Below are 15,989 nucleotides of genomic sequence, written 5' to 3'. Positions count from 1 at the left end.
TTGCAGAGATCACTCCATGGATGCACCACAGCAGATTGAAACCTGCAGCTGCTAGCTGGACCTGCACGTCTGACCCCTCCAAGCCTCTCAAGATCACTTTCCAGAGAAAGACGGCCAGCGGTGTTACCGTTCCTTAGGAGGAGATCACCAGCCCCGCTTTGGTCACACCGGAAGCTGACCAATCTACCCACGGCTGAAGCTTGAGGAATTCTTCCTTGCAAGATGCTTATCCCAAGGACTCTAATCCTTACCCTCACCCTTTTCTTCCCAGTGGGGAACGGTATCACTGCCTCATACCCTAAATCATGCTTCCTTTAGGCTGGGAACATCTCAGGTAGCCTTTGTCTCCTACACATACATGCCGGCCCAGTTCTATTGGGGTAGAACCCCTAGGCCAGCAGCCTATCGAAGGAGATGATGCTCTCTAACCCACCTATGGGTTCGAGCATCAAAGCGGGGAATGTGGCAGTGGGCCCTAGACAAAGGCCTTCCCAGACCATGTGGTCACTAAGGATTTTGCGCAGGCTTCAGACAAAGACATTCCTGGACTGTATGGTCAGCAAGACTTCCGTGTTTAACATTTCCGAATTCCTACCTCACCTGGGAGCCAGTCAGGAACTGGCACAAGGCTGCATGTTCTAATAAGGAACCTTAGCTGCTAACCCGGAAACCTCAGGGTGTATAGCCCGAGTCCCGCCCGGGTCGGGGCTCAGCCTCTGAATGTGAATCCGCTGAGCCAATGCTGGCATTAGTAAAAGTTGCTTCCCACGCCTTGGTGTCCTGTCTCTTTGTCTGGGTTCCCCGCAACAATTTAGGGGCATGTGTAAACACATCCTTGAGAGGTATATGTAAGCCTGGAATCCTACTGATCAGCTGCAAGGGGTCTTGACCCAAGTAGAAACTCCAGCAAGAGGCTTTCTACCTGGGCTAAATTTATCCTTGTCCTGTTCATTTACATCTATCTATTTACCAGCCCTATAATTAGCTGAAAAGCCACACCTTATCTCTCACTCTTTTACCAAGATTTAGTAGGTTTTCTTAAACAAATGTTTCCTTATTTATTGTGTGCCCTTGGGACAATTTCCAGAGAATTCAAAAGGGTTTCTTTGTTTGTTTTTGTTTTTTTGGGTTCGTTTGTAACGAAATTTCATCAGTTATGGTTTTACTGGGGGGAGGATCTGCAGGGCTTCCCATGCCATCATTCCAGAAATCATCTCCCTAAGATGTTCTCTTCAATCCTGGTATTCTAAGATTTCACAATAATGAGACTTGGTGAGAGGTTTTGCTTTGTTTTGTATTCATTCACTGTGCTGGGTACTCAGTGGACTCTTAATTAGACATCTTTACCTTTTCTAAAAGCGTTTATTGTGAGTTACATGTATTAACCTAAAAAAAAAAAGGTCAAAGTGAGAGGCAACAAGCATTTATTTGAGATCCGGAAGAATAGCTATTCTGGAAGCATGAATTCAGGCAGAAACCCAAATAGTGTTCTGATTAGGAGGCAACTGGTATTTATGTGAAAAGGAAGGGGAACAATTACATCAATAAAAGGAAGGAACTTCTATAGGTGCAGATAAGCTAACATAGTGATGCTAATTTTAAAGAATGCTTTAAATTTCAGCCCAGGAGTCACCAGACCAGTAGTCATAGTAACTGCTTTCTTTGCAAATAGTTCTTTGGGTGACAATGTCATCCTAGACCCAGCCCAAAGGTTATTTTGCCCTCTTTTAACATTCCAAAGGTTTGAGGCATATGACGTGCAAGGCAGTTCCTCTAGGATGGCAGCTCCAACTCCATTTTACTATAGCTCCATTTATATTATTTTTTTACATTTATATCTTTCTCCACTGTTGTCTCTGTCCTCTCAGGAAATTGAATCAGTCAGATGTTGAATTTCAGATTGATCTAATTTTGTTGTCTTTTTTACCCTATTATTCATCTCTGTGTCTTTCTGTTTAACATTCTGAAAGGTTTCCTTTGACTGTATCTTTCTACCATTTTGTTATCACATTTAAAATTTCTTGTTCTCTGATTGTTCCCCTTTTTGTGGCATCTTATTCATGTTTCAGGCTGCCATATCTCTTCCATTCTGTCTGAGATTATCAATGATAATTTCTTTGAAGTTTTCTTCTGATCTTTACAGCATCTTTGTTTCTGAGATCTGTTTCTGAGTTCCTTTTTCTTGTTGTTTTGACCTCTCTTAATTTTGAAGGCTTCTCTCGAATGTCTGGGGATTGGCTCTATGTTTTGGGGCTGGACATCCCATCCTATAGGCAATCTCATGGCACCTGGGAAGGACTTTCCATGGAGGAGAAAGCAAGCCAGATTTGGAGTTGGACACACCTGGTTCAAAACCCAGCTCCACACCTTCCTGTTTTTTTACTCTGATAGGGTAAATTCCCTGAGCATCAGTTTCCCTCTTAGTAAAATAAAGATAACAATACACCCTTGCAGATCACACATAGGCAAGTGCTTGGCACAGAATAGAAACGCAGGAAGTGTTAACACCCCAGCCTTCCCTATTCAGAAGTTGAGCTAAGGTACCTCAGTCAATCCTTGTCATCTACATTGCACTGATGGGCACTTCTCTTCCTCCTCTCTTTCTTTTCCTATTTGACCTTACGTGCCCATGGTTACACCTCTACCAATCATGGATGGAAGGCCACCCTAACAATAAGACTTTGCCACTATGCTACCTTAAGCAGAGTGGTTAACAAGACATTTTGGTGCCAGGTGGTCCTGGGATCCAAGTCCTGCACTGAGCCCTGAAATAACAGATATGATGTAAAAGCAAAGATTCACCCAGGATCCCTGAGCTTTGTGTGAGACCCCCACTTACTATAGTCAAAGAAATGAGAGAAGACAGGAACAATATAGTCTGAACGACTCAGATCCCACACAACATGAAGACCCTCAGTGACACTGGCATCTTGAATCCCCCAAAAAATCCCTGTCTGCTCCTCAAAGAACTGGAGGGTTGTGTCTCAGAGCAAAAGGAGCACCTTCAAGTCTTCCAATGGCCTGGAAACAAAGTTCTCAAAGACAGCGGCTGGACTTCAGGTATCACACACCCACAGTTCCCTGCCTCCCCACTGCCCTCTTTTCTGCTACCCCCATCTTGCAGCTCAAGCTGAAACCAAGACTCTATTCCTTCAGGGGTACCATCTCCAAGGCAGGGCCATGAACCAAGGGGAGGGAAGAAACAGCTCTCCCAGGAAGGGGCAGCCAGTGGGGGAAGTTTTGGCCTTTAAATGAGAATCCACATTCTGACCTCCCTCGGAGCGTTCTATAACTGGCATTTGACTGAGCGGGCCTGGCTGTTTCTTCAGCTCTCTGAACCTGCCATGGTGGGTGCTCAAGCCAGGGCTTTCAGGCTCAGGATGGGAACCTGGCCAGTGCCCAGAGCATTCCATGCAAGGAATGCCACACACCTGAACCCTCTGCTGAGAATGTGTGCCTCCAGGCCCCATCCTTTATCTGTCACCTATCCCACATTTCTGAGGGCACTGGGCACATATTCTGAGACCCCCCCTTGGCAAGTTCTACACCACCATCTAATGGGCCTCAAGGGGCCTCCTATGGGCACTGCATTGTGCTGGGTCTAGTGGGATGAGGCAAAAACAGCAAAAAAGATTCCAGCTCGCTGGAATGAAAGGCAACATCTGCCAAGGGTCCAGTAATAATGCTGTGGGCACCTAGAGGATGGACCCATCTTAAAAGGATGGACCTGGAAATATCCTCTAGTTTGATGTGGATGGTGATCACACAGGTGTACGCACATGCAAAAGTCATCAAGCTGTACACTTAAGATGTGTGCACTTTGATACATATGTTATACTTCAATTAAAAAAAGATGTGTGTACTTTAATATATATTTGTATGTATATATTGTATATATAATGGGGGTGCCAAAAAATATATATATATACATTTTAAGAGATGTTATCAATGTATTACTTTTCAAAGCTGAATTGAATTATGGTAGCAATGTGTAGTATGACATTCACTCAAAAGATGGTGTTAATCAAATGAATGTTAGTGTCACCATGCGACAGGCAAGACTGTCAAAGAAAATGGTGGAAGCATGGTTGTTGTTCGAGGAGTGCAAGACAATTTTGAAGTGGCATTTGAAATTCAAGAACGTTGTGGAAGTACAACAATAATGCAGGCATGAGTATGCAACAGACCCTCCAAACGCCTAACAATTGCACGCATTCGTGATAATTTTGAGATGCATGGTATTGTGTGAAGAAATTGAAACGGCATGTGCAGCGATACAAGTGGACACTTTGGTCAATGTTGCTCAAGCAGTAGTTTGCTGTAATCAGAAATGTCTGGACACTGATGGTAACCACTTTTAGACCTCTTGTAATTGCAGAAGTCAAGTGTGACTTATATTCATCTTTTGTTATCAGTATATATTATTTCAATTTTAATACAGTTTTTTCCTTTCTTAAAATGTATATTTATGGTTTTGGCCATATGTGTGTATGTGTATGTGTGTAGGGTGTGTGTGTGTGTGTGTGTGTGTGTGTGTGTGTGTGTGTGTATATATATATATATATATATATATATATATATATATATATATTCAATTAAAAAATTGTACCTGGCACCAGCCCTAGAACTCAGCAGAGTAGACAGGCCAAAAGGGGAGCGGAAGGCAGGCATAGGACAATTGCGGAACGCAAGTCTGGAGGCCTGCTGGTGGCAGTGGAAAGGAGCTGAGGGCACGAGTTGGAGCTGTTGTCAAGAAAAAAGTTGAAAGCCTAGGGACTAACAGAAGGTCAGACAGAGGGGATCAAGAATGAGAGTTCTGGGGTGCAAGAGCTGGGGTAGCCCTCTCTTTAGGGAAAGCAAGGCTTTCTGGGAAGTCTTGGTATTCACGCAGGTGATAAGTAAGTAGGCAAGGAATTTATTGGCTTCTAGGTTCTGATTGGTGGCGACTGCATGACAGACAGCTGGAAGGTGCAGGGTACCAGAAAACACTCAGGCTTCTAAAAGGAGCTCTTTGGGAAATGACCTCAGATAGTGACCAGCCCATGGGCCTGAGACCACCACCATCCCCAATGCCTGCTTTCCCGACAGCAGTCTGAGCAGAGCAAACCTAGAGCCCGCCCCAGGCCAGTCAGGGTCAACCCCACCATGTGTGGCCTAAGACTCTTTGTTTTGGGGACACATGTGGTGAGTTTCCAGCTCAGAGATGGAAGGATAGCTCAGAGGGCAGACAGTGTGTGCTCACTCAACGCTGAGGACTGAATCTAGACCAGCCATTTAAGTGCAGCAGGGGCCCTCCCCACATCTCTGGTCCTCCGGGTCTGCTCAGACATCCCCAGAGCAGGAGGCTCACTACCTCCCAGTAGTTCACTCCATTTTTCATAAGCCCTAAGTGCCAGGATGCTTTTCCCTCTATAGGGCCATTTCTCAGAGGTCCAGGACACACACTTGACCCCTGAGGCTGCTCTTCCCTGTTCACCCAGCCTGGTTTTTGTACACCTGTTCAATGCGCTGGCTCTCTTCCTACAGATGTTGGGCAGTGGGGGCCCTGAAAGGATCATAACCCTCAGGTTCAGTCTGAGCCAGAAAAATCAGTCACCTCCTTTGACCTGCAAGCTAAGCCACCATTAACGCAGTCCAAACTTTTGGGGAAGCTGCAGTGCATTGTTGTGTGCTCTTATTTAGCTCGTGGGAATGAGAGGAAGCTCTCATTTCACAGGCACCTACCTTGGCTTCCCACAGTCACTTGCTGTGGCCCCCAGGCCCTGCCCCACTGGGCCTCTGCTCACCCTAGCTTCCTTTACCCACTGCCCTATTCACGACTCTTCCTTCAGTTCTCCCAGCTAGCCCTTTCCTTCCCACCTTTGCACGTGCAGTTGCCGTGGCCTGGAATGTTCTGGCCCATCTTTCCCTGCCTAACTCCTGCTCAGTCATCTTTCTTCTGCTCACTTCCTCCAGGAAGTCCTCCCTGACAGTCCCCTTTCCCCTTCACTAAATTAGGCCCCGTGGTTGTCCTCTCACAGCATCCTGTACTTCTCTTTTGTGGCACTTATCAGGGTCTCCTCTTCCTGACCAGATAAGGGTCTGTCTCACCCACTAGATGGTGGGCCCCTGATGGCAGGGAGCACATCTGCTTCTGCTCCTCACTGTGTCCCAACACTGAGCTAGGTGCCTGGCATGGGGTAGATGTACAGTAAACATGGAGCAAACGAATGAACAGACAAATGAGGCATCCTATCATTTTATCTGACTGGGCAAAGCCCCGCCATAGCCACACCACTCCTTCCTGCCCAGATGGAGCTAGACGACATGAGAGGTGTAAAGAGTGTGGGCTTTGAAGACAGGTAGACCTGGGCCTGCATCCCAGCACTGCCACTGACCAACCTGTGCCTCTAGTGAGCCACTTCACCTCCCCAAGTCTGTCCACTCACCAGTAAAATGGGAATGGTGACGGTATCCACCTCACAGGATGATGAATGAAATGCAGTCACGTATGCAAAGGTCCTGGCACACAATGCCCAGAATATGTGAGTCTCTTTCCAGGACATTGGTGATAGGGGCAAGGCCACAGCCAGGCCTCTTATACTGGGCGGAGCTCCTCTGCTGCAGGCCCAGAGCCAGGCAGCCAGGGGAGAGGTTGTCTCTCATGGGTCGCGTTGCTATGGGATTCTGGAATCCAGTGAGGGACTGTCTTTGCTCTCAATGGCCTCAGAGCCACAGGGAAAGAGCACACGGTACTGTCTCCATTTTCTGACTAAGCAAGCAGAGGCTTTGAGCCCTGGGGGCCTGGGGCACCCTCCCCCACCCCAGGCCTGGCTGCTGTGCTGCCCTCATGGGGCACTCAGAGGGCCAGGGGACTCTGGCTCTGCCTCAGGCTCGCTGGGGAGAGAGGTCCAAGTCTTTGCGCTCCCTGTGCCTAGGTCAGCTCACTTGATTAGAAAGGGGCTCCTTTGTCTTGTGCCAGTCTCTCCTGGAACCACCAGGATGAATAAATGGAGAAAGCCTGACACGATCGAGAAGTGCTTCCCGGCACAGACTTGCTCCAGGTGGACTTTATCCACTGCTGCTTTGTGAGATGTGAGGCGGCTGGTGCAGGCTGTAGTATCTGAGCAGAAGCGGTGGGGGTGCCAGCCCCTGGGTCCTCAAGGGGCTAGCACTGGAGGTATCAGTGAAAATCTTTGAAGCATCTTCAGGACGCCTTTAAAGCCACAAAGAGCACGATCCAGAACCTGAGCTTCCCCAAACTCTTTCCAGGGCCAGTGCCAGCCCTGCCCACTCCGGTAAGCCCCTCTGCCTGCTCTGGCCCAACTGGACCCTTCCTCCTCAAACTAAACCCTTGGCTTTGGGCTCTGCAGGATGGGGTTCCTCTTGCCTCCACCTACCATGTCCAAGCTCAAAGCCAGACTCAGAACTGGGTCAGAAGTGCAGTCTTCTGACACTGCATCTCTCCTCTGCCCTCCCCATCCGTCCTCCTTGCTAACACCCACCTCTCCTTGTGAAGTCAGCCCAGGTGAAACCTCCCTGCTCACTCCTCCGACCTCCTCTGCAGGCCAGTGGGCTGTCCTTCAGGGCTCCCGTAGCACCCCCAGCTTACTTACCCCTCCCTGGTCTATGTGCCCTACTGTCTACTTCACTGAACTGGAAGTGCCCTGAGAACAGCCTGGGCTTTGGTCCAGGACAGTGTCTGGAACACAAAGTTTGAAAAACGAATGAATTCAGGGAGGTTGGGCATGTGTGGCAAAGGGGGTACTTGGGAACTCTACTTTCCGTTCAGTTTGGTTGTGAACCAAAAACTGCTCTAAAAACTAAAGTCTATTAATTTAAAACATTTTTTTAAATGAATGAAGGATTAAAGAAATATGATCAGCCCTTGATGATGCAACATTGGCTTGTAGAGGCCTTAGACTATGGCACTTGTGTGAGGTACCAGGCAGACTGGCATCCCTGGAGGCAAGGACTTCCCTTCTCCTGACAGTCCTGCCAGCCTGCAGCCTGCCCAGGCCTGAGTGCAGGCAGGTGGTGTGGTCCACCTGGCTTTGTGACCAGTGGTCAATTCCCTGCCCATCCACATGGGATGCAGTAAGTTAAGGGGCCTGCAAAGGCCAACTGAGCTTTGGATTAGGCCCTCCATTACCTGTGCTATGGTCGCCGACCCACCCTGCAAATTCAGGCTGATTGGCTGACTGGCAAACCCTCTACATGTGCATGATCTTGCAGATTTCCTGCCCCTAACCTACAGTATTCCTGCATCCCAGACCACCACAGTCTCTCCAGGAGCCCCAGAGGGACTAAGCTGGAGTGACGGCACAATCTTCAGACCAGAGGGGACAGTCCTGGCTCCAGGGTACCTACCATTCAATTTCTCAGTGTTCCTGTTCATCAGTCATAAAAATGGGGCAACTCAATGAATGACTTGTTTTTCCTAGAAATAAATTCCTTGCCTTGGCCACCACTCTCCTGGCGGTCCAGGAAGATCAGTGACCCCTGCAGAAACCTTTGTGGCCTCCACCCTGCCCCAGCCCCCCACCACACACTCACTAACCTTCCCCAGCCACTGCTCACATGCCAGTCCTGAGAGAGGCCACACGGAGACTGCAGGCACAGCCTGGTAAATGGCCTGTCACACTCAAGACCAAAGCCTTCTAGATGTTTATCCAGTTGGTCTCTTCGTCTGGTCTTCCTCCAAAGGCTGTGAGCCTGGGAGGCAGCATGACCCACAGAAAGAGCAAGAGCTTGGAGACAGGAGAGCTTTCCCCACTTAAAAGCTGTGGAACCTTCAGAAAGTGAAGCCTCACTTTGCTCATCTGTCAAATGGGGATAATAATATCCACCTTAGGGGTTTCTATGGGGACGACATTATAAATGGTGGCTGTTACTCCACAGGACATGGTTTCTGAGCAGTGCTTCCCTCTGGTGCTCTGTATGTAGGGTGGCCACACATCCTGGTTTGCCCAGGAAAGACCCAGTTGATGCCTATTGTCCTGGAGTGTTTATTGCCCTTTTTCACTCCTAGAAGTGCCTACTTCGGACAACAAAATACATGGTCAGCCTACCTGTATCTCTTTCAATTCCCAATTCCGGTCCAGCCTGTGTGAGCAGCACTACTCATTTTTACTCTTTCCGCTGTCTTGGTATGTAGTTAGGAGAGTTTTTATACCCTTCTCTCTAAACCTCAGGTTCTTATTTTTTTAATGGGGGAAGCAATGCCTATCTTGAAGGATTGTTAGGAGGATTAAATGAGATGAAGTATGTAAAGCACACGTCTGGCACAGGCCAAATGCCAGATAAACATGAATTTCTTACACGGCCTTCTTTCCCAGGTTCCTATCGTGACAATTTCCCCCTGAAAGTGGGGCTCCAGAGCCCAACTTCCACCCTACCAAGAGCACAACTTTTAGAAGTTCCAGGTGACATTTGAGCTCCCAAGCCATGATCTCGCCCCAAAACAAGAACTTACCTTCACCTCTAACCCCAGCTCCACCACAGGCTCTGAGGGGTGTTCCAGCCTCTCCTTCCTGCATGCATCCATGTGTTTCTGCCCATGTTGGCTGTTTCTCAGCCCATCACTCTAGCTGTGAGCCCTCCAGCCTTCACCTACCTTACCTACACAGACGGAAGATACTTTTGAATTCTCCCCCACCCTTCCAGGAATCCAAAGGCCTGAAAAGGAGTCTGCTGGGGCTCCAACCCCCAGGAACCTGCTATCTGGGCCAGCAGGCAAAGAGTAAGCCTGTAATCTCAGCAGATAAAGCCACTGTGAGACCAGGCCATTGCAGCAAGGGGATGATGACATGCTCCCAGATCACACCTGGATTATCAGCATGTCCTCCAAAGGCCCTGAAGCTCACATCTCCCATCCGCTTCTTGGCCTTACACCTACCCACTCCTGACATTCCTTTGCTATTACGCAACTGGCAGTTCTTCTAGCCAGATTCTTCCAGTTGCCTTGCCGCAGGTGGTACCAAACCTGCCTTGAGTATTGTAGAATATTTGATTCCACCAGGAAGTTCTCAGTGTAAACAACCTATCAGTCACTAGGATCTGACTCCAGGGCTCTTTGTTCAGAGGCAGTTGCATGACATTTTGGCTTTGGTGCTGTTCTAGAAACCACAATATATGTATGAAGGAAGCTATGAGAAGAAAAAGGCAATGAAGCAGCTACTAAATTGGGATGAAAACACGGGTATCTGGTGGCAACGGTGGCGGTGGTGGTGGTGGTGGTGGTGGTGGTTGTGGTGTGCTGTGCTTGGTGGTGTGTGGTATGTGCTGGAGAGAGATGTTTCAACAGATCCCAGGAGGCTAAATGCTTGAAGTGGGAGCTCTGGTTCTGGGGCAGCGGCAGCCTGTTTGGTGCATGTAGGGTAGAAAGCGAAACTGGCTGGGTGACCCTGACTTTCCCATCTATAAAATGGAATTCAATATCCTAGTTGACTCTATCATGATGCTGTTGTGTTAGGAGGGCGAAATGAGATCAAAGCAAGTCTTTGAAGTATAGGGAACACGGAACATATACATAACCCAAATATAATCTGAGGATCTACATGGCTCAGTCCTGCACAGATCACACTCAGGGAAGCACACACTGGCAAAGGAACTTCAAAGAAACTGTCTTTACTTGGGTCTCTTGAAGAACATTAAAGTATGTCCAACTCACAATCCTCAGCAACATTCCTCATAAATCCCTTTATTCCCACCCCCATCTTCTTGTACCCGTTTGCAGCTCCAAGATTACAAGCCCACCCCCAAACTGTACCCCAACTCCTGGCCAGCCTCCATGGCTCTGCTGCCACCCCCTCCATCAGGCCCCTCTCAGCTCTGGGTTCATCAAGTCTCTGCTCCTTGCTTTAATTTCCCTTCCTCTCTACCCATTACCTGCATTTATCACAACAAAAGAGATGCTGGGACCAACCTCGAAAGTAAGACTCCTTCCTCTTTCTCCCAGTCTTCTGAGTTCTGTACCTCAGTCTGGTTTTTCTAATTGTACACCACACAATGTCCAGGAACCACGAGGGCAGACCATGCAATCCCAAGAGAAAAAAACTGTGGTACGCATAGCACTGTTATTTTCGAAGGGGGGCCCTGGTAACCTGCACACAATAGTCATGATGTTCCCTCTCCTCCACTAGCCACAGGGACTGGTTTTTATATTTTCTGATCATGCTGATTTGCCTTCACATTGTCACTCACTTTTGCACCCCTTCCCTTTCCAGACCCATGAGTGTGGCCCAGGCCTCAGCACAGCCTGGCTTCCTCCCGGCTTGGCTTAGCATCTAGCTTCCTCACTGACTCCAGCTTCTCAGTTCTCCAACCTGTCCTGCAAACCTCGCAGCTGATCTTTACCACACTCTGCAGCCACCCATCCCCTAGCACATGGCGTCCAAATTTGTGTCCAGGTACCCAAATCGAGCACATGGCAGCACATCCGCACCCTTCCTATCCACTTTACCGGCGTTGGTCCTGCAGTAAGCTCCCACCTGAGTTCTCCCTCCCTCCCAAAGCCCACCCTGACTACCTCTCAGTTCTGAACACAGCACTTTGAGTCTGCACTGCACAGCCTCACTTGATGTTGGCTGTCACTTGGCTGCTTGAAAGCCTTGAGTCTTCTTCCCATGAGATCGGGGACCTCAAAGGCTTTATGAAAAGCACCCAAGGGTCCTCAAAAACTATCTTCCTCTATTAGCTCATGACAAGAAAAACAGACCCGTGTTGGTTCCAAAGGCCTTGATGGAAATCTCCAGATGCCCCTGCCAAGCCTTTTGCATTAACTGCCTGCCAAGTCATTTTTAAGAACTTCCGGATAAAGGGCAGAAGGAACCCTTATTTAAATGCATATATTTATTGCTTTTGTGGTAGATAATTTATGGATCTGGCTCAAAATTTCAAATGAAGTCAGCCTCCCACATTTGTTTCTCAACCACCCAGTTCCCCTGCTAAGAGGCAAACAATGGCTGGTTTCTCCTTTATTTTTCAGTAGGTATTTGAGGCATACACAAGCCAATAGGAACATGTCCTCCTTTCTCCTCACTTTTGTTTACTCAGGCTAGCATGCATTGTTCTACATCTTGCATGTTCTGGTTAGCGTGTGTCTGACATCATCTATACCAGCACCTGGGGCACTTCCCCACATTTCGTCTTGTGGCCACGTAGAGTTCCAATGCAGGAATGATCTGAATTTATTTACACAATCTCCAGTTGTTAGACAGTGAGGGTTTTTCTGTCTTTTACCACCATTGACAGTGCAACAGTCTGGTTGAGACATAATGTCATATATGTGAACGCCTGTGGGACAATCCCCAGTAGAATTGCTGGGTCAGAGGGAAAGGTGCCTATGTGATTTTGAAAGATATTTCTAAAGTGCTCTCCAAAGAGGCTGAATCCATTTACACTCCTCCCAACAGTGTGTGAGGGGCCCCTCCCCCACACCCTCGCCAATCTAATAGGTGAAAACTTTTATTTCAGTGTAGTTGGATTTGCACTGCTTTACGCATGAATGTGGTTGAACGTTTTACGTTTAAAGGTGTGTGTGTGTGTGTGTGTGTGTGTGTGTGTGTGTGTGTGTGTACTCTGTTTCTAGCCTCTGTTCACTTTTGTGTTCCTGATCTTTTTCTAATCAATGTATAGGAGCACTTTATATATTAGAGGAAGTAGCCCTTTGTTATATGAGCTGCAGATAATTTCCCCAGTTTGTTTTTCTTTTGACCTTGCCTTTGGGCTATTGCTAGGTGGAATTGTTTTTCTCTAGTCAAACTTATCAGTCTCTGCTTTTATGACTTCTAGGTTATGTGTTTTGCTCAGGAAGGAGCAGGACCACCCCACCCCCAGCCTCCCCACACACACCTTTTTTATTTTGTCAGTATAAGAAGCTTGGAATGACTTACCAGGCTTTGTGAGGACAACTCCTGCCCTCCAAGAGATTCGGAGTTTAGGGGGACACAAAGTAAACTCACCTTTGCAATTCTGTGTTGTAATAAATGAGAGAAGGCACATGGAAAACAGCCTGAGTTGGCCAGGGAAGGCTTTCCAAAGGAGACACCCAGGCACATCAGAGGCATGTCGAGGAGTCAGCCAGGTAAAAGAGGCCTTCCAGTAAATGAGGCAGCACGTGCAAAGGCTAGAAGCAGCAGGGCTCGGTCAAGATTGTCCAGTCTAGCAAGAGGACAGAGCCCTGCAGGGTTGGCAGCATGTGGCAAGGGGTGGAGCTAGAAAGGCAGGCAGGGCCCAGGTCACAGAGGGCCAAGAGTGTACTGCCTAGGAGTCGGGGCCTCACACTGAGGCAGTGGGGAAGCGGTAGAAGGACACACCAGCCATGTAGGGAAAGAACTGAAGGTAGCCAAGGGTGACGGCTGGGCCCTGCCTCACAGGCTGCCGCCTTACCCAACAGCAGCCAAGGCAGTCTATAGGGGCTCCAGGCTGCCAAACAAGTGTGCACATTTGAGACCCAAACGTTCTATCCTGTCAAACTTCCAGAATTCTATAAAATCATCAGGGAAGTTGGCATCTTCTCTGAGAAACATTTTTATCCAAGATGATGACAACTTCAAGAGCTTTGCCTCTGACTGGGGAAGACAAGACCGTGGTTATCACTCCCACCTCGCCCCTCTGGCAGGTGGGGCCAGGCTAATGCAGTTCAGGTACTAAGCGTAGCTCAGGGAACAACTGAGCTCTTCAGCCCTAGCCAGTTCACCCAGACACCCATTCAAAATGGGCAAGAGGGGTGCCGGACTGCCAGGGTGGAGTGGCAGACCCCAGGGATGGGGTCTCCAGCTGGCCCACATCCAAGGGAACATCTCCTTCCTTCCAGCCAACAAGGTCAGTACTGCTGAGTAGCCCCAGCTGCTTTCAGAGGCATCAGGCAAAGGCCTAGGAACTTCTGTGCCCCTGCAACCTTTTACAACAGGCATTTTGTAGCAGACCTGTGCAACAGAGTTCCCGAAGCGTCCAGCACAGAGCCTGGTTCACAGTCAGCACAGATAAGTAAATGGTAGGCGTGCCTGTTAAAATTGGAAAGCCTCACCATGCGTTAGCAAGTCGCTGAGGGAAAGGAAGGGCAATGTAGACAGAAGAAGGGAAGGTGGAAACCATGTAAGTGGAACTTTGGAGTTGTCTCTAGATTTCAGTTACCCAGGCCCTCCCCATGTCCTGACCCCCAAAGCAGCGAAATAGCCTGGTTCTTTTTCCCTTCCTTTTATTTATTTATTTATTTATTTATTTATTTATTTATTTATTTATTTATTTTAAAAATCACCAATGGGTTTTGTCACTATGAAAAGCCTGAATTTTAAACAGATTCTTGGACTAGGGATTCATATCCATCAGCTCGTTCAACTTTAGCACCTGTCTCATCCCCAGGAGCTTTTCCAGAACTGCTACCTTCACCATGCAGTTCCATGAGTTTTCCCAGTTCAAACTTGGGTTTCTTCAGCATTTTGACTTTTCTAACAAAGACATCATGAAGCAGATAAACAGATTAGCAAGACTTTTCTATGTCTTTGCGCTCTGGAATCAATTTATTAACCATTTCTTTCAAGTTATTTGTCTGCACCTCTCAGGTCATGATTTCCATCACTTTCTTGCAGATTTGGTGGACCTGTTGATGCTGAGCATTAGAGGACTTCCAAATTTGATTGTTGTGTTTTTAGTAAAACCAACACAGAATAGATGAAGCAAATAACCATCGCTAGTCTTAACATCAACATGAGCTTCAATCATGGTCTGCCATTTTTTGACCATGGAACACACTTTGTCACGGGTAAGATCCATGCCATGGACATGAGTCAGGCAGTTCTCACCCTGAACATCCTCAGTAATTAGCTTGAATTTTTAAAATGCGGCTTCATCATCTTGCAGATCAGCTAGGCTCACTTCAAAAACAAAACCCTTGAGGGGCCGGCCGAGTGGCTCAGTTGGTTAAGAGCTCACTCAAGAGTGCGAGCTCTGAGCAACAGTGGTTCAAGTCCTGGCCCAAGCTGAGCTGCCGCTGAGCTGCCAACAGGTGGCAGGATGGCTCAGCTAAAAAAAAAAAAAACACACACAACCCTTGAGACCATCAGATGCGATTTGGGTTCCTTGTGTTCTCGTGACTAGTGTTTTCCCAGTATTTTTCATATTGGACATAGCTGGTGCCTTCACATCATACCCATCTTTCTTAAAAAATTAATCAACCACTTTGTTCTTGGCTTTCTTCTTGCCGCCTTTTGTAAGGCACTCATTCTTGCCGACCGCCATGCTGCTGCTTAGAGCGTCAAAAGGGTCGAGTACAATTCACTCGAGAACTTAGGCGTATGGAGAGGGGAAGCCAAGAGGCTGCCATTTTAGTTATATATTTTTTTAGTGCCCTAAGACTATTTTATCCTGATGGGTCACTTGATTAAGTCAAGCACTGTAGAGATAAAGGCTCTTGGAGGCTGGAGGCCTTAGTTCCAGCCAGCAGGCTTCCTGGTACCCCTCAAAGGCACCTATACGCTCAGTGGTCCAAGGGCATGCATGGAGTCCCACCTGAAGGGCAGGAGGGCAGGAAGCCAGCCCCAACCTCAGCTCCAAATAGGCAAACCAGCCCCTCTCCACTGCAGCCACCAAAGAGGAATTAGGTCAAAGGCCGGGCACAGAGGGTTTCTAGGGCTGAGCGTGTGTCTGTGGAGTCAGCTCCCCACCAGGTCTTCCCTCCATGAGTGCTGTTGGTGGGTGGGGTGAAGGCGCTGACACTTAGGCCCTGTCTCAGTGCAGCAAAGCTGATGAGGACACCAGGAAGCAAAGGGCCTGGGTTCTGGAGCGGGTTCCAACCCTGTTGGCTATGTACCTGTCACTTGCATAAAGGGCCACGTCTGCTTAGGGTTGGGTTTTATTTTTCCCCAAATGGGACAATCTATGTCAGCAAACGTTGGGAATACTCACTGGTACGTTTACACGTCTAGCTTTAACTCCCATTTATTTGGCATTTACTACAATATGTAGAAGGCTCCCAGTGGGGAGGTTGTTCTGTGCAAATTATCTCA

The 15,989-nt window shown here is 48.0% G+C and overlaps 1 pseudogene; it reads right to left on the bottom strand.

Annotated features, from left to right (window-relative positions):
* Positions 1–14,243: 14,243 nt before the first annotated feature.
* LOC109396271 (40S ribosomal protein S3a-like) lies at positions 14,244–15,796 on the bottom strand (annotated as a pseudogene).
* Positions 15,797–15,989: the final 193 nt, after the last annotated feature.

Source organism: Hipposideros armiger, unplaced genomic scaffold (assembly GCF_001890085.2).
Source record: "Hipposideros armiger isolate ML-2016 unplaced genomic scaffold, ASM189008v1 scaffold_511, whole genome shotgun sequence".
Classification (NCBI taxonomy): Eukaryota; Metazoa; Chordata; class Mammalia; order Chiroptera; family Hipposideridae; genus Hipposideros; species Hipposideros armiger.
The sequence above is the reverse complement of the archived record's forward strand: the minus strand, read 5'-3'. Positions and strand labels throughout refer to the sequence as shown.